The sequence below is a fragment of the Galleria mellonella genome, unplaced genomic scaffold (genome assembly GCF_026898425.1).
Source record: "Galleria mellonella isolate WM207_F2 unplaced genomic scaffold, CSIRO_AGI_GalMel_v1 utg40, whole genome shotgun sequence".
In the NCBI taxonomy this organism is placed as follows: Eukaryota; Metazoa; Arthropoda; class Insecta; order Lepidoptera; family Pyralidae; genus Galleria; species Galleria mellonella.
This window is the reverse complement of record NW_026442094.1, coordinates 880,681-904,711: the sequence shown is the minus strand read 5'-3', so window position 1 is coordinate 904,711 and position 24,031 is coordinate 880,681. Positions and strand designations below refer to the sequence as shown.

Here is a 24,031-nt window from a genome sequence, read left to right as displayed (position 1 = left end):
AAAGCCAGAGCTTTACAGACAACACAGTGCTGTCTTCATATGTATTATGCTTTTTTTTTTTTTATTATAGCACGACATGTGACTATATCATCCTGAGCCAACACAAACATGAGATGGTCCATGAATACTACCAGCCGAAAAGAGAACATTCCACTCTTAACGGTTGGTCGCACTGTATGTCATATTGCAAGTAGTAGAGCTAAATGGACAAAACAATATGTTTTGTTCTACTGCCTGTAGTGTGATAGAACTAAATCTAATAAACTCTCGACGTTTGGCCGCACTGTGTACCATACTGCAAATAGTAGAATTAAATAGCCAAAAAGCTCCGTATTGGCTAAGGGCATTAAACGTATACTATCACCATCCAGAAGTGAGAAGAGGAAGAGATCCAGCTCTTCTTTTGAATTTTGCAAAAAGAAGAAAGTCAGTCATCAAAAGCAATGACGCCAAAGAGCCGGGCTCGCTCAGAGGCTCCCACTTGTTCCCTACTGGAAAGGTTAAGATTTGCGTAGGTAGGTTATATAAATATGTATATGAAGCCCTCTGGGATTACTGACTCGTGTAATTAATTAGTCAATAGGTGTAGGAATCAAGACGGATTTGAATTACCTATCTGTTAAAAGTGTATAGATAAACAAAAATCACATATGGCTTGCTATTTGTTTTTCTATTACAGGTAATTATTTTGTATAGTAATATTTTACGTATGTATTTATTATATGTATATATTTATTTGTTTAATATATTATGTGTATGTTTATAGTAGTCTAATTACATGTTTATATGTATGTTATATGAATATATCAAGTGTTGCTTTATTTTTCCTATATTCAGTAATGCACCGCCTAGTTATTTCTCGGTTTGCGCAATAGTTGACTGGTAGAAAACACCGTTCGGTGTTAAGTCTGCCAAATGTACATAGAATTGTACTGTGCAATAAAGTTTAAATAAATAAATAAATATGGGTAATCTAAAACTTAGACTGATAAATGATTAGCAACAAATGGATGTTCATCTTATTTGAAAACATTTTACTAATAATTACAGTCTACTTTGTGTTCATCTCAGTTCCAAGAAGAGTAATTATACAATTAATTCAACAAGGCACCTAATATAGCCGACGAGGCAACTTTGTTTTTGTGAGAAATAAGAAACAACTCTCGTTTGTTTGTTTGTTCTGAATTCGCTTCAAGTTCGCCTTTTATGGCCTCGTCATTTGTAAGTAGGGGAACTTTCGGTAATTTGTGTTCTTACACAAAAAGAACACAGTTCATTTTCGAATGAAATTTCCCAACAATTAGCTATAGGGGATAGCTCGTTGCATGGAACCCCGATACATGTGTTGTGATTTATATTTGATTAATTTTACCCACGTCTTCGTCCGTGTGACCGAGTCATATTGATTGACAGGAATAAACATATTCCTACATGATGATTGTCTAAACTGTTAAGACCTGTGATTTAATACTCAACAACTCAAGCAATGGTCATAAGGAAATATATCTACCTCTGTAGGTAACCTCACTTCCACAATTGTAATCTTAGTAAGGATTTGATTTTATGCACACAAGCATACAATATAATAAGCGTGTTCGGCCTGTATTTACATAATATTACTCCTGTCTCTTTCGCACTTAATTGTTACATGAATGTGCATTCCGTTCTTATGCAGTTGACTTGCATAACTGCATTCTATTCCGTGACAAGGTCAAACTTGAAAGAAAAAATCAACGTCTCATTCTACGTCCATTATAATGAGATCTCCCAATTCAATTTGTTGAAGTTGTAATGAAAGGGGATTATGAAGTGAACGGGATCTCTGTTCGTTAGTTAAGTAATCGTTATTGCTTGTTCTTGAGTTGCAGTTTATTGGCCTAGATCTGGGTGCGGGTTCGATTAGTTAGGTTTGCCAACAGCTGTTATAACATTTTGAATGCAGTGGACCGATTGTAATGTTCAATTTATTTATTACACAGGCATATAGTTAGTAGGATTTGATCTGTTTATTGAATTTATTATATCCCACTAGGGGGAGAAGGGATTATTAGTAATGGGGATTAACGACTTATACATATATGTTCAGTGACCGGAATACAAAGTAGTTTATGTCCTATTTCAACTTATATAATACCTATATAGTGTATCATATTCTGTAATGATTTGTTAAGGTGTAAAGGCGCTAAATGGAAACAAACATATAAACATATTTTTACATTTATAACATTAGTGTCTCACTGAAAAAAATCGTAAACACTTTTAAAGTGTTTTGTTCATATGAGTGTTTTTTAAAATCACAGCGCGTCCCATATAATTCAACATTGAAAATGAATAGAGTACGTGACTGAAAAAGTACAGCAATAAAATCCTATCAAAGGTCGTAAAAACGAAAGTTAGGCACCAAACCGTTTCTTTTTAGGTTTTTGCGTCGCGACTCTATACTGTGATAACGGTTGTGCGAGACCTCGGTACGTAAAAACTGTTGACGCTTTTTTGTCCCAACCTTTTTGCGATGTGGAAAAAATCTACACTATTTTTAAAGCATAACGTGTTTTAGTACATTACTGGTCTGAAAACTGTTAACATGATTGAATTTTTTTAAGAAAAATGTTCGAGTAATAGTTTATATATAAACTCCCTATTGACTTTTTATACAAAAAGAAAAATAATGTTTTTTTTTATATTTGACACCTTTTCATTGTGACGTTTTTGTACAAATTATAAGAAACACATTCAAGATGAAGATTCGACTTTATTTTTGTTCATTTGGTCCTTCAAGCCGGATATATTACGTGGATTCTATAGATTTTATAGTACATAAATTCAAAATGGAATAGGAAGATCTTACTTTGTTTGTAATTTTTTTTTTTGTGTATGCCTGTATATGATATATCTTCTCTGATTCTCTCTTCTGATTCTCAAATACTGTTCTAATATTAATAGGTATCTAACTAGTTAAGTGAATCACACAAAACTTTACTAGATGGTAAAGTTTTTTTTCTGCCCCATTTCAGAGAATCCGTATCAATTTATTCAAATCACTTCAACTCTTACGAGGTTTGTCCGGAAAGTACGTATAAAAGTTTTTTTTTATTTTACAATTATTCAGGTAAATCAATTTTATCCCCTTCAAAGTACTCCCCCTGTGACATAATGCACTTGTGCCAACGCCGTTTCCACTGTGAGAAGGCTCCTTGAAAGTCCTCTGGTTGTAGGTTTCTCAGCTGCCCCGTTGTAGCTTTTTTTATCTCATTTATGTCCCCCAAATGCCGCCCCCGAAGTACCAATTTGGTTTTTGGGAACAAGAAGAAGTCACACGGGGCCAAATCCGGCGAATAGGGGGGGTGTTCGGTCACCGTAATGGAATTTTTACTCAAAAACTCATGGAACGATCTTGGCGCAAATTTTTTTCATTTGAAGTTCGTTTCTTAGAATTTCGTGGACCACGGTTTTGCCCAAATTAAGCTCTTCAGCCACCTGTCTGACCGTTAAACGACGGTCCCCATTAACTTCGAATACGTTTTCGTCGGAATGTGAAGTGGAAGGACGTCCTGAACGTGGGTCATCTTGAACGCTTTCTCGGCCCTCTGAATCTTTTTAGCCACTTGTGGACGGTTGGTTCCTTCACAGCATCATCCCCATAAACTGTTCTGAGATCGGCAAAATTTCACGGCCATTCTTGCCGAGTTTCGAGAGAAACTTGATTACGACGCGCTGCTCTTCAACGGAAGCGGGCTCCATGCCGACGGGGTTTCGTTAAAGGTAACTTCACAGATGGCGTGACAAGCCAGTTCGCACCGCACGGCGGTCAGACCAGAACTGAAGCATTGTTAGGGACATAAGGAAGGGGTCCTGCGCTTACCTGGCCTCCCCACTCCTCTTTCTCGCATTCCAGAACACTTTTATACGAACTTTCCGGACATATTATACCCAATCCTGGCGATCCAATTTTCATAATATTATTATAATATGCATAACGACTTTTTAATATTTTTCGTACATTTGCTGAGTGATACAACAATCTTGTATTGTACAGTAATCTAGTTAGGGTCTGTGTTTATACCATAATAATACTATTAGGATGGGTACGACAAATTCCACTGAGCATCTGACACGCTTCTAGTGTTGTTATTTCCATATATTCGTATACGAGTACTATGTTCTGCTGAATTTTCTTGAGAATGGGACGGGACACAGGAAAACTACAATTAAAAAATATAATAAAAAAATTCTGTGTAAGCCAATAATGTGCCCATTATTGGCTTACACTGATAGAGATGCTATCAGGTTAGACCTGTAGGTTCATCCTGATGAATTCACCAGAACTTAACAACGATGCTTTCTAAGAGAATCATATGGAAATGTATCTGACACTGTATTGATAGCAATGGAATCTCTAGTCCCTATTCCTAACAATCTCAATAATAAATAGTTTATTGGTATTTTATTTTGATTGACATCGATTTTTGTTTTTGGATCTCAAACCTGTATCACAAGAGTGAAGATGGTCGGGGTTGCCTAATCGATGGTCGACCATTCATTTTACTTGCCCTATGCCCTCTAACTGTGTACTCTACTCCCAAACAATACACAATATATCCAATGTAACAGACATCCTACCACGAGTATTAGATAGCGAGGACGGGATGCCTAAATAAATAAACCTTTAACATAAAAAATAGTGATAGTATTTGATGATTCTCGGTTAATGTTATCATTACTAAGTCAATTTGTCGTAGTGTCTTCTCAATAAACATTTTGTTTAAGTAAATGATTAGTTAATGTCAATAAATGCATTTAAAACAGAAAACTTCTTATAACACTATACTTCATTGTGACAAAACTTCATTAAACATATTGTAAATAATTAATTACTCATTAAAAGTTTTCTGTTTGTTATTGTATATTTTTAATAAAGAGTTGAATACATTTCTGTTTCATAAATGTTCAAAAAGACCACAATTTGTAACGTGTTACGTTACAACCCACACCATTCAAGATTAGATTTAAAGATTGATGTCCCATCCCATACTTGATGTCCCGTGTCCCCCCAAGTCCCAACTGAAGAGACAACCCTCACAATATTGCTTGTGTTATCACGCCCCCTTGCAAGACATATTTTTTCGTTTATGATACGTTTAGCAGGGCTTAGTCAACAAGCGGGGTAATATTTTCATCGGATGCGTTTTGTTATGGTTAACACTATGATCCCCTAGCGTGTGTTTTTTTGATTTTTATAAATAAACTTCACGATTTATGCGTTGCTTTTTTGTTAATACTTTTTCTTGAAAATGGAGAAAATATTTTAAGAAATTAGAGCTGGAATACATACTCGTAGTCCATCTTATCTATAACTATTACAAAAAATAATAATAATACGCCATCTATATATTATTATTTTTTATATATATTTAATTTTTAACTTTTGTGTCTTTTAGAAAGAAAAATATTTTTGGGCGCAGTACAGTTTTTACATATACGAGTACCATACCATATAAGCCGTTAATAGTCTATTGTAAATATAAGCCTCTCCCTATTGAGGGATTTGCCAGTAGTTATCACACTTGGCAGACGGATTGGCGACTACAGTTAGGCTTTGTTGATGTTTTAAGAAGGTCGCTGTATCCCTCGACCATTAAGTTCCATCAGTCGTCTCTTACTACACCCACGGGAAAGGAAGGGGTGGCCTATATGCCGGGACAACACGACAATTTGTACATATATTCAAATTTATTTATGAGATATGCCTTATTTTTATTATTGCAAATGTTTCAATGATTTCTCCAAATAATTTGCAAACTTAACTTTATGTGTAAAGTGTAGAGTTGACTAGAGTACAATTAAGAAAATAAAAATCTCAGTTAAAGAACGAGATATTTTTTTATAAACAGTTAAAAATTAACCAGTTCAAATGTTTAGATGATACCAAAAATTTAATTAAAAAATATAGTTACTACTTAACTCTGTTTTCAGACAGATACTAGTTCATGTAACTGTCAGTCCACAAATGTAATTGAAATCTGTGTCTAGGTATTTTTCTATCTATGAGTCAGTTAAGATATCATGATTCATAGAAACCACTTCAATTATTGAGCAACCATGGCGTGTTCTAAGAAATACCATTAGACTGTTTTATAAGCGTTTTAAAATTAGACATTTCTTATACAGTGCCGACTTTAATTAGAGTTGGATTGCATTAACGTATATGAGATAAAGTTAAATCGAGTTACAGTTCAATGGTTTATAATATTATTATAATATATATATATATATATATATATATATATATATATATATATATATATATATATATATATATATATATATTGTGTATAATATTATATAATAGTAATATTGTATTTTATTGTGTTCTTTAATTTTCCTCTTTATATTTTTTTATATCAGTTTTATCAGCTGCGGTAGTGACAAAAGCACTAAATATTTTATTATTTTTGAAACTTATAGTCATTCTGAACTGAGTTAAGAAATAACTATAACAATTATAAGGTTCTCAATTCAGTTGTATATTTTTTATATTTGTTACCTCATAAGTCCATAGGTTATAAACAGAATTGAATTTTTTTTTTGTATATGAAAGGTTGATACAGATTAGTTCCATAGAAATTTTATGAAAATCGATTCTGTAGTTTAGTTATTAAATCAAAGTAACAGGTTTTGTTACTATTGAAGTAGTTTTTTTTTTATTATGATATATTTGTAATTAAAATTTAACCATTAAATTAATAATAATATATTTTCCCATTATACACATATAAAAAATATTTTTATGATAATAAAGATATTTGACTGTCAGTAAGAATAGTAGTAAAATGGCGTAAAGAAGTTTAACCGCAATATCGAATCTACACATTCACGTGGGCAATTATTTTACAATTTCAACACGCTGACCAAAGTCAGAATAACACTCAGTCGACCTTAAGTTTACTTTCTTGAGAAGTTATTTCCGTTGTCATTAATTGACTTTTTCTGGCGGGTCGTACTTTAAACTGGTTAGAAAGAGACAGATATAAATCGAGCGTTGGTGCTTGTGCAATGACTTGAGTCACAATGACCAGTCGAAGTTGAATCACGACTCGACGTTTCGCGGTCAGTGAGTCATTTTAAAGATTGTCCAACGATCTTTATTGGCGCCGGTTTACAGACTAAGTTACCTTCTTATTTTCAAGTACTTTGTCCAGATAGTTTACTGGCAGACTGTATTTTTTCTTTGTGGTAGGAGTCCGTAAACTAATCCCAGTTCTCCATTTAATAAAAATTTTATGCCTCCAATACTAAATTATTTGGACAAAATAATTTAGTATATATTTTAAAAAATATATAGGTATATTTTTTAATATTTTTTTTAGGAGCAGTTGTATTTTTTTATTTGCATTTGTTTGCAGTCGTATGTCTCTAACGTCGAAAGTCATAATGTTACAAATATTATAACAATCAAATATGAATATAATTTCACATATAAAAATTGTAACCGTCCAGCGATCAAATCAGAATGCACTTAAATCAATTCCCGTTAAGTTATCGAGGGCAACGTTACTCGTAATTCAATTAACGGAGATGTTATAAAACGAGATTCCTGTTTGTTCAGCGTTCGTATTACAGATTACCAGATTGCCGTTGGTTTATTCATTTCCGTTATCGTTGAAACTATTCATTCGTTGCAGTATGAACTGATCATTGATAAATTGTTTTATATTCCATGATGACAATTGGAAATTATACTTTCATTGAACACGCAGTAGTGTTTTCTTTTCTGATATTGTATTTTTACTGTTGAATAACGGTAGTTATTTGATAATTGATTGTAAAATCTTTTTGTTTCATTATTTATTTTAATTATTTTAATCCCACAATTCTAATGCAAACTTCAAACGTCACCCGTCAAATGCCCGCTAAATGTGTGTGTGTGTTAGCTTCAAAATATTACTACAAAATTAACTTGTATTCGTATGTGTGCATACCTGTAAGCCCCGATTGACATTAGTAATGTCTTTAGCGAGTAACAGTAGCCAGTGGTGGGTGACAATGACTCACCACAGTCCAATTTTTCCTTTTACTAAAAATAATTTATGTAAATTGGCCATTGTTATCGAGAACTAAATCTTAGTTCTGTTCTTACGTATTCTCTTGGTTTGCTCATCTATAATTCTTCTCATGGGTGACCACTGGTTGTGGAGATTCTGGACTTTCAAAATGGGCCAGTCCATTTCGCCTATACAAAAAGTTATTTTGTCTGATATGAAATTGCATAATTTTAACGTACGTACGTAGATGACACAATCTATTTTATTTTTATAAAACTTCGTCTGCATATGATATCATTATTGTCATTGAAAGAATGGATTTGATCACGTGGTATCGTTGCCGTTATGGACCGTCATAGCGTTTCTGTCACGTCCATGGTATTATTCATGTCTGTAGACGATGGTTGTAATCTGTCTTTTTTATCTGTCATATTTAGTGAATGCTTTAACGTTTCCTTTTATCACAATTTTCGCTTTTTCTTTTAAAATTACTACTTTCTTGTTTGTAGTTTTAAATCATATAAAAAAAGGTCCCAAAGAATGACTGGTAGAGAACGCTACTAGCAAGCATTAAGTCTATCTTCTGTACCTTATTTTAATTTGGTCAATAAAGTTATTTAAATAAATAAGTGTAAAACTGAGTGTGCATATTTTTAACGACTTAAAAAGGAGAAGTTCTTAATTTCTCTGTATAACATAGTTATATAGTTAGATTATTCTTACTCATATTGTTTACTGTTGTATAATAAGTAGTCCCATATTTCGCTACGGTTAAAGTAGCTTTTTTGTAAAGCATAAACCGACATTATTAAAAATATTTCTTTCAAATGTTATGAGTTTGCCACAGAAAACATTCAAAGCCTTTCTCACTATTGTTTAGTAGAATTTAATTTAATAAAATTCCGTGCAGTATATCCTGCTTTTAAGTTTTTATTAATAACATTCTAAGTTTCAAAGCGATTATAAATAACGTTGTTATTCTTGTTGCAGGTAATTAAAGCTGTCAGTTTGTGGGTGGTAGACCGTAAGGAGCGTGAGTGTTGAAGGAAGTAAGCCCTTATTGTTTTTACACCAGTTAAAGTACGGCTATTAAGATGATCGCTTTTAAAAATATATGTTAATTTTGTTTTTATATTGAAAAATGGAGTTCACGTGTGAATAAAATAATATACATGTATATGGCCTATTTTTGTTAACTTAGTAGTTGATTGTAAAAGACATATAGTTAGTGTTTAAAATTGGACGTCAAAGTAATCAATTAGACGATGTAAATTGTGCTATGTCTGCAATATTAAATTGGTTTACATGTAATAACCTATTATTAAATTCCAGCAAAACAAAGTGTATAAAATTTACACTTCCTAATGTAAGACTAATAAATACACAGTTATTGCTTAATGATGAAATAGTAAATTTTGTTAATGATACAGTTTTTTTAGGTATAACAGTGGACTCGAAATTACAATGGGGGCCCCATATTTCAAAATTGGCCAGTAGACTCAGTTCTGCTGCATATGCAATTAGAAGAATTAGACAATTAACAGACGTGGCAACGGCTATTGTATATTTTAGTTATTTCCATAGCATAATGTCTTATGGCATACTGCTGTGGGGTAAAGCAACCGATATAAATACTATATTTGTTTTACAAAAGAGAGCCATACGTTCTATTTATGGTATGGGTTCGAGAGAGTCATTACGTCAGTGCTTTAAAGACTCAAATATCCTCACAGTTACTTCACAATACATTTATGAAAATATTATGTATACACGGAAGAACTTAGAGAGTTTTAAAAAACTCAAAGACTGTACAAGTAGAAACTTACGCAATATAAATAAGCTTATTTTACCTAAATGCCGTCTGCACAAAATCAGTAATTCATTCTATGGTAATTGCATAAGATTTTATAATAAACTGCCGGAATCTGCATTAAATCTGACAGAGAGGCAATTCAAATCTTATATTAAACAATTTTTATGTAAGAAAGCCTATTACAGGATAGACGAATTCATAGATGACAACATATCAAGTAAATAATTAGTTTATTAGCATACAACGTTATAATTTTATTTTCTCATTGCTTTCTTGATTTAATTGATTAATTTTAGAAATATGAAAGCGTAGCGGTTTTTTGTATTAATTGCCGCATGCATTCTTATGTAAAATGTGAATACTATAACTATCAGATGGCAATTGTGAGTAGCTTTGACGTGGTCTAGTGTTTTGAGTAGTCATGCTCACTAAAATGTCCAGACTTGTGGCGGCGTGGTGGGCCGGGTCATTGGGCTCCCTAAAATATGGTCGAGCGCAGTGATGGCTGGCTCATCCGTCATACTCGTGAACGGGTGCTGCTTGTAGGGACTGGTCTGCTCTAATCACTATGACTGATTTCCTCTTATTAATTGTTTAACCAGTTGGTTATGTATTCAATTTTTTTTTTCTTTTTGAGTATTTAATTGAATTAGTGCTAATTGGTGGTTTGTATTCACACAATTAAACTTAAAAATGTAAAATAATAATAAAATTATTTAAAAGAGCATCACGCAAGTTTCTTGCTCGTTCTTCTTGTGATGAGACAGCTTTCCGAACGAGCGGTAAATTAAAAAAAATGTAATGACTTTTCAAAAGTGCTTCAATGTAAGTTTATTTGAATAAATGATTTCTATTCTATTCTATTCTACATACGCCATATTATGGGCTTCATAGATAATTATTAAGGCGTTATTTATCTATACTAGTTTAAAGAGAGTATAAAGAAATTAAAGAGAGCACTTTTTTCTTGTTATGCATTTTTCAGAAGCATAATCACTTCTTTTAAATCGAAAGAGCCATACAAACAGTCGTTTGGTGGTAAGAAACATGAGTTTAACAGTGACCAAGCAACTCGAGTAACTTTTGTAGACGGAATTATCTTTACAAGAAAATATTACTTTTTCTTTGATGACTTTTTTTTTTTCTTTTATATGACTGGGTTACAGCCGAATGATTTTATAATAACGTTCCAATTCCAGTTTCAGTTTTTGTGTATCTCGTGGCATAAATAAAAAGACATGTGCGGTTACGGACTCGGTAAGTGGTTAGGCCTTGACACGTAAACTGTACTGTCGCATTGTATTCTACACATTCATAGTCGATGCGTGATACAAATGATTTATGACTTTTATAAATATGCATAACATGAGTTGACTGTGTTTTTGTATGTGAATTTAAACAGTGTAACATATTTCTTCCGATTTTTTTGTTCCTTATAATGAACTAACGTCGGCTCACCTGATGGCATTTGGCGACCGTTACATATAGACATTGTCGTTACAAACACACATTAACATTAACACCTTAGTCGTCAGAAGTGACCATGTATTAACTGATGTTATGGTCTCCATGGTAACTATATAGGATGAAATCGAAATCATTATGGTCCTTTTAAGAGATTGTTCTATTAAGAAAAAAATATTATTTTTTTCTGAAAAATGAGGTAAGTTTTGTAACATAATTAGTTTCATTCTACGAACTGTCATTGTATTATGACAATAAATTATCAATTAATACAATTATCTGTCTTTCCTACATTCACGCTGCTTTTTCGAGGTTTATCCATCCATGCATACAAACACGATTTGTTTTTATAATGCATACAAATCGGTTCATAAGACTTGACTCCTGTCTTAGATAACACAGTTTATCTTATCATTAGGTTTGTTTTACATGCATTCTGCCACTTCGTTTTGTCTTCTTTGTTCCTTTCGTCAACCTTTCATATCTTTATTGTTATTGTAGCTCAGTCCAGACAGTGTTTTACAATATTTTATCCATGTAATGTGCTAAACCGCCATTGCGGGCGCTTGAAGTACGTTAACCAATTCGTTGCTTTAAATGACTGGAACATGATTTACGATAGTCAACTCTAATGTTATTGTTACAATGTTTGAATTTCAATAAATACTTGGGCATCCGTTGTAGACTTCACGGTATATCGCGATTGAGTAAAATTACAAGCTCTATTGTAAAATTTTATTCCAATATTTAAAACATTGATTCATTTTTCAATGTTATTACGTTGCAAAACGATGATCTAATATTGGGTATATTGAAATGAAATTATTATGTCAACCAATTTCAAAAAGGTTTGTGTTCTTTTACGCGATATTTTCAATCTTAATAGATTTTGATGTTTCTTATTTTTAATTAAAGTTATTTTTTCATAAGTCGTACCGTCCCGGCATAGAATGGGCCATCACTAAGGGAAATTAGTGGTGGAGGGATGGGCAGCAGTGTACCTCTTAAAACATCACAAAAGCCTAACTGGGGGTTGCCAACCCACTTGCCAAGCGTGGCAACTACTGGCAAAACCCTCCTTATGTGGGAGGCTTATGTTTAGCAGTAGACAGTTAACGGCTGATATTATGATGATGATTGTATTATTTTTACAAACTTAAAGCCTTAAACGAAACTAGAAGCTTTTTTGAAATTAAATCATAAATTTTATACACAAGTATTAACACCTCAGTGGTGGAAAATTTATTTCTAGACAAATATATTTATTCAAAAACAAATACAGACGAAATGTTTATTTGTACGTTTGAAAAATAAAGCAAAAAGATAAAACTTGTTACTCTAGACTGGGAGACAGTCTCAGTTTTACTGACTCATAAGCTGCTTAAGACTAGTCTTATTTTTAGTCTGACCTGATACATGTGATTAATTATAAATACCTTAAGTATTATTTGGATTATATGAAGACTGCAGTGTGTATCTTATAAGCTTTCTATTAATATTTTTTTTTTGTTTATCTATCTGTTTACGATAGTCAAATAAATATTATGTGTACATTTTTTTTATGTAAAATGGTGACTACGTTTACGTTATTCGTATATCGTGGGTACCAGTGAGGGATGACGAGAGGTGATGATGAAGTCAGGTTACTTGGCCCATCGTAATTAAATCATAAAAAAATAACTACCATAATGAGGATCTATCTGACTCTAAGGGGAAACGTGTCGAAGTCGAACTGACAGGGTATACTGTCGACAATGGGGCAAGTAGTCCCCATTACAAAAAATTCTTTTAACATTTATAATATTAGGAAGACATTTATACATCTGTAAACATAATACAGTACAGCTAGAAATAACTACCTACTTGGTCAACATTCATAGACACCATAATCTCATATTTCCTTCCATGAATATTGTTCAACATTCACAACATTATAGTGGTTACTGTTGGCACAAAGTGATTTCGAGACAATAGCAAGTCGTGCAAAGCAGACCACGACCGAAACAGGTTTCAAAGGCTAGTCGCTCCCAGGACCCGTATTCTCTTCCAACAAGTTGATAAGACTCACTTTCGTATGTATCACCACGCTATTAATAGTTACCAACTCTATGTTAGTATTACGGACGAGGGCAAGGGAAAATAACACGTAAGTCTTCATTAACAACACTTGTCATGTGTTGGAAAGTAACCAGTAAAGTGATATTTTTAGCACAATAGGATTTAGAAAAAGCTTGTTATTATGCTGTTTTTCTATTCAAAATTCGTGACGGTTAGTTTCTATTTTGTTACTAAATCAGTTTTATTTTGAGTTTAATGTGATTTTCAACCGATTTCTAAAAGAAGGATGTTCTCATTACGGTTGTATTTTTTTATGTTTGTTTCCTCATAAGTCCGTCAGTTCTAAACTGATTTGGAAAATTCTTTTTTTATCTGAAAGAATATACTTACAGATAGATTTCATAAAAAAAATATTAAAATCGGTTCAATAGTTAACAAATCAAAATAACGGGTTTTGAAACTCCATTAAATATTGACAATATTCTACTGTGTTTTCTTATTATATTTTTTTTTCTGTATTTGTAAGAGCCTGATATAATTCATTCCGCTATATTATAATATGATAAATGTACTGAACAGGCAAAATACAAGGTCGGATTAAAAAGATCCTTATAAAGTCGACGTAGTAGGAATAAAGCTTAGAATTTATAATGAAGGTCGTCCAGAAGTCCAGGTATAACAAAAAGACTTCTTGATTTATTTTAAGACTAAGTAGGGCCTACTAAGTTGCTAAGTCGTATTATAAAATGCATAACTTATATACTTAGAGTGAGATTGCTATTTTTCTATTTTCCCATTTTTATTTATGGATAATTAAAATGTAAGTATTAAATTAGGTATTAAATTGCCTATGAAACTACAGACTATATACAAAACGCTATAATATACCGAAATGAATTTTATGATAAGGGTATAAATTCAATATGTAATTAATTTAATAACTTTCTTACTATCTAACTTATAATACTTTTCAATATAAGCGACTCGCCGATATCTACATCGATAAACTCTGCGAGGTTTTTGGGTACGACACATAACAACTATGTAAAGAATAAGCACATTAAATAAATAAATAATGATAATATTGCTACAAAAGTAGTTATCATATTCTTAGCTTCATTCAAATCGCCAACATTATTTTCTACTTCCTTTTTTAATATTTCTGACTTCGGCAAGTTTGATTTTAAAATGTTGTAACATTTGATTTTGTATTCAGTCTCTTCTTTATAACATAGGTGGCAAACGATCATGCAATTCACCTGATCGTATGTGATTACCACCGCCAATAGGCATCCGCAATGTCAGAGAAATTGCATATGTGTTGCCGTTGTGTATTTATTTTATTACTGTGTTAATGTACTAAACAATTAAATAAACGGAAGAAACAAACATACAAATATTGCCTCTTGCATGAATCCAACGGGGGCGATAAAAAACCTTTGATGTAATAAATAAATATACAAATTATTGTGTAAACACACACATTTTGTAATGAAACTATTCTAGTAAATTCAATTATTTCAAACCATATCTATGTATAGCTTATAACGTACATATAATTTCCTAGAATCAAGTTACAGAATAATACCTACGTGTGAAGCAAATCATATAAATGCGCTTGATTTAAACGTCCGTTGACTTTCAAATGGTTCGTGTCGAACATTGAACAATACGTTTTGTGCAAGGCATAGATATGGTTTTATATAGATGTCGCAACTGTCAATTTTGGGTCTGAATTAGACTCAATGAACCTTAATTGGCTCGATGAAAATTCAATTCAGAGTTCCTGTCCAAAAAATACGATGAATTGACGAAAATAGCATTAGAGTTTTTTTGGGTGAGGGAGGTGTTTGCTAACATTAAATTGGTTTTTGCAACATCAACGCATGTAATTTAGTAGTGAGACACTTAGTTTAAACTAATATTACCTATAGGTATATAGTAACATTTGATTTTTTTGACTAATTCAAAAAAGAAATTGGAACAACTTTAAAAATTCTTTTATATTTAGAAAGCTACATTATCAGCGAGGCTTGTATTTTATAAACAAAAAGGAAACTGTGATGCCGGGTTGGGTCGCTAGTTTTCAATAAATTTAAGCACTTGCTATGTCTATTAATATATTTATCTGTGTATCTGTGGTATACGGTTTGTACACGTTGATTTTAAGAATGGTCAACGTGAAACGCGAATGTGAGCTGCGCGGGCGTCGGTCAGCCGGGGTCGTCGACCGGGGGCCGCTCGACAACCTTTGTAGTCTCAACGGGTTGTACTTACGAACTGTGTCCATTGTCTTTCACAGCACGACATTTTTGCCGTTTGTTTCACGAGAAAAATTAGGAATTGTCTTACGTTTTTTAATGACATTTAAATATGTTTAAGTATTGTAATTTAAAATTAATTAAATTAAAAAAAACATGTTATAGTTAATTAGAATTAAGTACATTTTGGATAGCTTATAAAGAGAAAATTAGAAACATTAATTTATATTTATTTATTGACCGCATTTATTTTTGTGATTTATTTATTAGTAGGCAATATTTTACAATACAAAGAAATGTAAAAATATAGAAAAAGTATGTAAAATACATTCATTCCAGTCTAACTGAAATTGTCAAGGATAGATGGTAATATCAATCTATTTATAAACTTCTATTCTCAGCTTGCCCTTTTTTTGATATGTAACATTATTCAAAAACGTAAAAGGTACAATAAAAAAATATTATTGAAAAGTGAATACTTTATCCTGCCTTATTTTGTATTAAAAGTATCTACTTCATAACTTATGTAGGATCAATTCAGGTACACCTAAATAACTTTTCTTCAAAGATATTCTGGTGCTCGGCAATTGAGCGCCGCTGGGCTATTGTACCTCGCGCTATAAATCCATGCAACAGGCCAGGGTAATTGAATTCTATTGTTACACTCAAACCTCTGTTTATTCATAATTATTGTATAAAATCGTTACACAATGGAGACGGAGCCCGCATGGTGTCACGGTCATACACGATAACGCGAACATGTATTTTTTTTATCCGACTATGAAATGGAAGGTTATGATTTTAGCAGCCTTATATTTCTACGATTATTTATATTTGTTATATTACAGCTCTTAAATTAATTATAGTATTTTAACAATTAAGGGTCTTCATTTTATTTATTCCGCCTAATACACCGGATGTCAGACGGTACATGAATTTAAAATATAATGTACTTAACATTTTTATCACCAGTAAAGTGCAATTTTGGATTTTGATTTAATTTTTACTGTTTATTTTATATTAAAAATTTAGTTGGATTATTAGCGTCTATTTTGTAAATTGCATAATTTAAGTATAAAAGATTGTGTACATTAAATTTTATTGTAACGTTTACTCAAATTTTGTTATGTAAACATTTGACTTGAAAGCATAGTGGGTAATTTATTTACGCAGTTAGGATTTAGAGATGTTTTAAAAGGAACGCTGCTGCCCATCCTTCGCCCTCCCTTAGTCGTCTCTTACGACACCCACGTTTAGCAGAAATATATAATTAATTAAATAATAAATCCATACCTATGTCGAAATATAGGGAAACAGTATTGTACTATCACCACGATACCATAAAAATACCATTAATTACTCCAATTACAATTATAACTATGATAATGTAAAATTAGATATTCTTAATAACTCCTTTTTTTCATAAAAGAAATATAATTATCTCCCCTTAAATTAAGGAGGGTTTGAGCGCAGTTGGCAATTTAATCAGGAAGGGTTTATAAGCGGCTGAAGGTCAATTCATAGCTGAAAAATTCTGAATAGGAGAAGATATACAATATTGTTCTGAAATTGAAAAATGTGATGTTGGCGGAAGGTATTAATTAGTAGATTAATTGGTATAATTTTTTTATTAAATTTAATAAAATGTGTTAAGTAGTGAGTGAAAACCTATTGGCATAAGTAATTATGTGTTCTTTCAGTCGTGACTATAGTACTTATAGGGTCTTCTCTCATAGTTATTGTAGATATAGTAATAGTAATAATAGTTTATTGCATAAATCAGCTTACGAAAATAATTATGTAGTTCTGATTTCTGAAATAGCGTTATCTATGGATCAGAAATCAGTTCCTTCCAATTCGCATAATCAATTCACAACGAATCCAACAAACAAAAACAGATAATATTATGAATTATGTTATAATCATAAAGTAGAAGTATTTTAGAAATACTTTAGATTCCATTACAATTATTTATTTTTAAATAAGTATGTAATACAAAATTGAACCACGTACAAAAAGATTAATAAAAATAAGTTCAGAATTGGTGATGTTATCGTGTATTGAATTCTAAATCAAGGCCTTTTTAAAGTTATTTAAAAAGCGTAATGTTTCTCATCGTGTAAGCTTAGCTGGAATGTAAATTAATGACTGACTATTTTAATGACGGTAACTGACAGAGCAATTTAACTGCTAGTTAGGGTGTTATGCGCAACGAGCTTTAGTAAGACTTTTATACAAAGTAACGGCTTAGTGAACGACAAATTGTCGTTCACCGTTAGTGGTGTGAATTTTATTGCAGGTGATATTCATAAAAAGTTAGCGTTATTCATAAAAAGTTGGTAAATTCGTTAAAAAATGTGGGCCGTTAAAAATATTAAAGTTTACGACGGATCGTTACTATGCTGCAGTATCTCAATTTTGTAACCAAGCTCATCCGTCGTATATTGTCATTTTTGCGACATAGTGGCAACTTACGAGATTATTGCACTAGCAAACAGGGTCACTGCATGTGCTAGCAACTGCGTTCGCGTGACCGGGATAAAAGTATCCCATGTCGATATCTCCTTACCATGTATTTGTTACATGTATGTAAAATTTTTTGTGGACTAATCTATTAAGTCACTAAGAGTTAAAGAAATAAATACAGAAAATTGTGTCTGTGTGGTGAATAAAATAATTTACAATTGAATAGAATTTTATTTACTACCAAATAAATATACATAAATTATAAATAACAAAAAAAAAAAGATAATATCAAAATTAACAATTCACTGAAGATGATTAGAATAGTTCTATATAAAGAGACGGATACATTAAGTTATACATTAAAAATAAAAAAAGATACCTTTTTTTATTAATTACCAGCTTTACTATATTATTTACTAGCTTACCCGTGACTTTGTCCGCGTGACAGGGAATGTTTACTGACTAAGATAAAGTAGCCTGTATTCTTCTCCATCTTATATAGTACGTATATATCAAATTTCATACAGATTGATTAAGCCGTTAAGGCAACAAACAAACCCATTTTTATATTTATAATATTACCTAGTAAGAATAAAAGAATGATACTTCGATGGTTGACATTTACTTAACATTTTTTTTTATACAACTTAGAATGGCAAACAAGCTGACGGTCCACCCGATGGAAAGTGGTAACCGTCGCCTATAGACATGAGTAGTACCATGGACATAACAGAGTATACTGTTTCGCCCATGATACCCCCCATACGTTGCCATTCCTGAGGCCTCAGGTGTTATTCCTATGTACCCAGTAAATTCACGCCATATCCGTCCCTTCAAACCGAAACACAGCCATGCAAACACAACTGCTTCACGGTTGAAACACGAATGGGACAGAGGTACCCAAGCAATCGACTTTTGTACAAAGTCTCCCTCTGGTGATATAACTAATGATAATAACCACCAATTTTCATTAATTTACATCACTATTAAAATGTATATTTCTATAATAAAAAACAAATTGATGAATCTGTTACACGATTCAATAAAGTCGAGGAAAGCTGTTTTTTAAAACATCAAATAAAATCTACGAATTACGTTTCTCTAAAACCATTTATAACGAAGACAAATTTGATCAACTCCCATCGGTTTTCAACCAAAACGAATTTATAACAGCTGAGGCGCTACACCCCCTGGCGAGGGCAGCAGGAAACGGCCGCCGACTCGCTAAACCATGACACGATGGTCGCTCAATTAGAGAATCGAATTTTACCACTAATTGTCATTTTGATGTGACGGAGATTTTGTTTTATGATGTTTTCCTGTTAATTAAAGACTTTTCTTTGTAAGAATGAAAACATTGCGATTTCATATAATGTTTTGTGGTTAAACTGACTGAAATAAAGTGCATCGTGTAAACGAGTTTGGATATTACAATATAATTTTATTATAAATTATTAAAAAGAATTTTATTAAATGTAATTTATATTATATGTAAATAAAATAATAAATTCATTTTATATTGTGTACTCTTAATAAAAAAAAAATATTGCTTCCCGTACCCATCCAAAGGTTCTTATAATCCATGTTGAATTGCTGGTGATGGTCTTTTAACTAGATTCAATCCGGAATTGCGATCATGGCCTCTGTCCACAATGCGTTGACCCAATTCCTTTATAACAATTTTTTTCCTCCGTCTCCAAACACTCGTAATTCTGAGTGCCACTGAAACAAAAAATATGGAAAGTGAGTTTGTTTGTTCGTTACCTCTTGGCCCTTTGACGGCTCAAGCAATCACTGAAATTTGCCGTGCATATATGTAATACAGTTACCTACGAAATATGAAGACTATAAATTGTTAGAAAATAGGAAATTCCAACAGTCAAGTTTTATGACTTTATTACTAATAGATGTATGTAAAGCAAATATCGTGATCATGTTATTTAGTCGTGAAGGATGCGATAACACGATGCGTCATTCGCGAAAAGCTACAATCGTCATCATCGCAATTTCCGTCATTAATTCTCTAGTGCTGAATGTATCCTCCATCACAGACTGCATAAACTGCACTAAGTCGCCTATAATCCATTGATTTCTTACATTATTAACCAAAGAAAAAAAAAACAAATAAATGCATAAAACAATTTGTTGTATCAAAAGTATAAAGAATAAAATCTATGATTTAATCACATTAACCAGCAAGGATAAGTTTAAACAAACACATGTTTGTACACGTTTTATATTCGCTTTATCTTATCCCTATAAGATCTCACTAGATAGCATTATTAAATAAGTATATAAACATGACGGTTCATATCTGTCGACCAAATATACTACCGGTACGTGGGTGATGACTCATAAAAATGCTTATTGAGGAAATAAAGAACCATAGGCACGGAACCCTAAAAATAAGTCATAAAAATTACGGTTACACACTACGGGTAAGGTTGCTTAACGTCTATTAAATTTGGGAGAAAGTTATTTGACTTTTTTAAGGTTCATTACGGTTGTAAACTCCTGCCCAGTACTGGTTAGGAGAGCTTTTAATAAATACAAACTTTTCTCTGTCTCAACCCTTCATTAAACGTTGCCAAATAAATAAAGTCCAGTGTTTATGTTTTAAGTATGAAATGGATGGTGGATTTGTCGGAAAGTTTTTTTCTTAATATTAAATTAGTACTATAAATCTTATGAACATTATTAATTACCTGAATTAATGTAAATACTTGGCGTGTTCGTAAATACCACGGCGTGGCTTAAACCAAATAATTTTTAGGGTTCTATAGATGAATGTGCGAAATAAAAGATTAATAATTTCGTGTATTTATTTTGGCTTTCCATTGTGCATTTTACAGATTAAGTGCAGTCAAAACAAAGTTTGACGATCTCTTTGGTGCAGTGATAGGCATGTTGCTTTGCTTATATGAAGACCCGGACTCGATTCCTTACCGGATTAATTTAGGGAACGAATTTTCCTGAATTGGCTCGAGTCTGTGTTTTTAGGTTTCGCCTCAAAAGGGTTAAGTTGTTAGAGATGGGATTGTGCGTTTCGCTGAAGATTCATATCCAATTATTTATAAAAGATTTGGGAAGATTTCAAGTTTTCCAAAGTATTCAAACCTGTCCACACTCGGTTAAACAACTGTCGTATTGTTATACCATATGTTATAATGCACTGTTAGAATACCCTTACGTTACTATTTGGTATCAAAGTGTGATCTCCTCTTCTAATGCTACCCTTCAAACATCATGCGTAGTAAGTAGTAATAGTCTAAGCTGAATTTCAACTGACCTAAAAAAGGAGATGGCTTTTAGACCGAATTAATGTTTTTACGCGATGTGATTGTTTGGTTAATTCTTAATTAAATTTTTGTAATTATTTTTTTAATCAGGATTTCCATAGAGTTACATGTTAATATTGTCAAGATTAGTCTGTTTTTCCTTTAATAAAATCTTAAATGATTGACATTTCCCTCCTTTTGAAGCCCGCATTTTTAATATAAAGAAGTTTCCAATCTATCACATTGCTATATTAAAAAAAAAAAAGTTTGCAGCTAATAAAAAAAATAAGGGCTTTAATAATCTGTTTTCAACCAAAACCGCCGGGTATTCATGTCGATAACTCCGCAGTGATGACAAGCCCGCTAAGAAAAGTAATTATTTCGCTACCAACCTGCCGGCGACAGTTTAGTCTGTAATTAATTTCAAATTAGAAATGACAGTTCATTGGGTTACCAACTGTTTTTGAGGGTCCGGTCCGGTAGATTTTGCAAAGTTAAGACACGTTTAGCTGAATTTGGCGTTCAGCCTCTGGCTAATATCTAAAGTTGCTCAGGGAACTTCGGTAGTATAGAAAAATTTACGAGCTCCTGAATGATATCGTTCATAGTAAATTATCATTTCACTCTTCCATATTCTGTTCCTGAATATATGTCTTTCTTATTGCCTGTCTGAATGCAGGGTATCCTTGCAATATTTTCAAGACTGTCGCTCCATATAGTGGGGGTCGCTTAAATTGCGCTTGCGAATACTCGAAGACTTCCTACCGCTTCAGTTATTCTGATTATTCAGCCGGCCCATTGTTATAGCTTGCTAATCTTTTGGGTTATATCGTTCACTTTGGTTCTTCTGTGAATATCCTCATTTTGGATTTTATCACGATCATATCGTGACTCTCTGACTATAGTCCTTTAATTAGTTGGCTTAGCGACTTTGATTTGTTCTCATATGGTTAGTTTTATGAAAACAAATAGTCAATGTACATTATATATCTATTTACATTATGTATCACATGTAATATGACTGTATGTTTTATCATCACGATTTCCTTCTATTTTATCTGTGTATTTTTAAGAAATAGTACCAAGCTGGTTATTTACGAAATAATATATGCATGAGTCATATCAATATATATATATATATATATATATATATATATATATATATATATATATATATATATATATATATATATATATATATATAGATATGATTGTAAATAGTATGATTTTATTATATGCTTTTGTTAAACAACTGCAATGTTATTGGCCTTATTAACTTGAACTAACTGAAGTCATAGCAGTGCTCGGAGAAAGCCATATGAGCGTTTTAAAATTTCATGTTAATATAGGAGAATCAGATCAGATGTGATCCCTAAATCCCGTTAGTATTGACTTTTGAATGTAATTATACTAGAATACGGAAGATTTTCAATATGTTCAAACTCTATTGATCAAATAAGTAAATCTCCAAAATCGTAATACATCCATATAGATAGCAGATCGACTGGGTTACAGGATTCTCTAAAAATAAAATATGATTAAAAAGGGCTGATATCTGGCTTATCTTTCATACAATAAATAGAAATAATAATACAAGCGGTTTAGAGGTTACAGTTCTTTTAGTTTTGTTTTTCTTAATATAAACACTAACGTAACAAAAAATATTTAAAACACTGTTTATATAAATAGTGTTTAGTGCTAAATTCTTAATTTTAAGGAAAGTGATACTACATAGTGAAAATAGGTTTCTAAAAGGTTTTAGTTTTTATGAATAAGGGGATTAGTGATTAAATATTGTTTAGGCAGTGTAATAATGTTTATTTGTAATTTTATGCACTAAAACCTATAGATCATTATAATATAATTTACTACATTTAATACTATTCATTTACAACAACATAAGACTATCTTTTGTTTATATATAAACATAGATCTACATTATGGCTATAAAACATTCCAAAATTACTTATTTTCGCTCATTCGTATTATAGGATACCTTTTATACAAAATTCTTTGCAATCGCTGTCACAAAGAACCCAGTGGACTAAAATAAACCGAGGTTGTCTGTAGATTGTTTATATCTGCATGGAAAAGCCGATTACGGTATTTGAGAAGATTGCTTATCAGGTATGAAAATGAACGAATTAAACCCTATATTGTTCCCCTCGAGAAAAGATGTAAAATGTGTAAGAAAAAAGAACATTATAAATGTTTCTATTTTGCGATTTTGTCAATAAAACCAACAACAATTTTATTTATGTAAACATGACGTCATTCGTTCTGATTAATATTTTACCTATAATTGTGAATAACTGTAATTTTATACTTTATTTTATTAGTCATAGAAATGGTGCCTGAAATACTATGTCAATTATTTGTATCTATATAATTATTTATTTTTTCTAGTGGTTACTACCCGCGTACATCAATATATAATTAATTCTATATATTTAGTTAGAAATTTAGGATACTACCTACTACTAATTTAAATTTCATTAAAATCTTTCCAGCCGTTTAACCCTAATTGAGTAGCAAACATTTGAACATCTATACAAATTTTTAAACTTCTAATATTAGTGGTAGTAGTCTGTATTTGTCGCACTCGTCTTCGGGTATAGTTCTTTTTTCCACCTATTCCAAGTCTGTTTG

The 24,031-nt window shown here is 31.9% G+C and overlaps 1 protein-coding gene and 2 long non-coding RNA genes across 3 annotated transcripts in view; 2 read left to right on the top strand and 1 right to left on the bottom strand.

Moving 5' to 3' along the window:
- The window catches only part of LOC113520220 (DE-cadherin), a 311,477-nt gene that overhangs the window by 60,630 nt on the left and 226,816 nt on the right, over window positions 1-24,031 (top strand). The window lies entirely within an intron of this gene.
- Window positions 19,409-20,225, bottom strand: LOC128201348 (uncharacterized). The gene is made up of 3 exons (XR_008253203.1): window positions 19,934-20,225; window positions 19,664-19,826; window positions 19,409-19,423 (listed from the first exon to the last, which is right to left on the bottom strand). It is a non-coding gene; the product is annotated as an uncharacterized LOC128201348 (long non-coding RNA).
- LOC128201347 (uncharacterized) overlaps window positions 20,330-24,031 on the top strand; it is a 67,223-nt gene continuing 63,521 nt past the window's right edge. The window contains exons 1-2 of the long non-coding RNA XR_008253202.1: window positions 20,330-20,542; window positions 23,374-23,509. This is a non-coding gene — a long non-coding RNA (uncharacterized LOC128201347). The remainder of the gene's footprint in view (window positions 20,543-23,373; window positions 23,510-24,031) is intronic.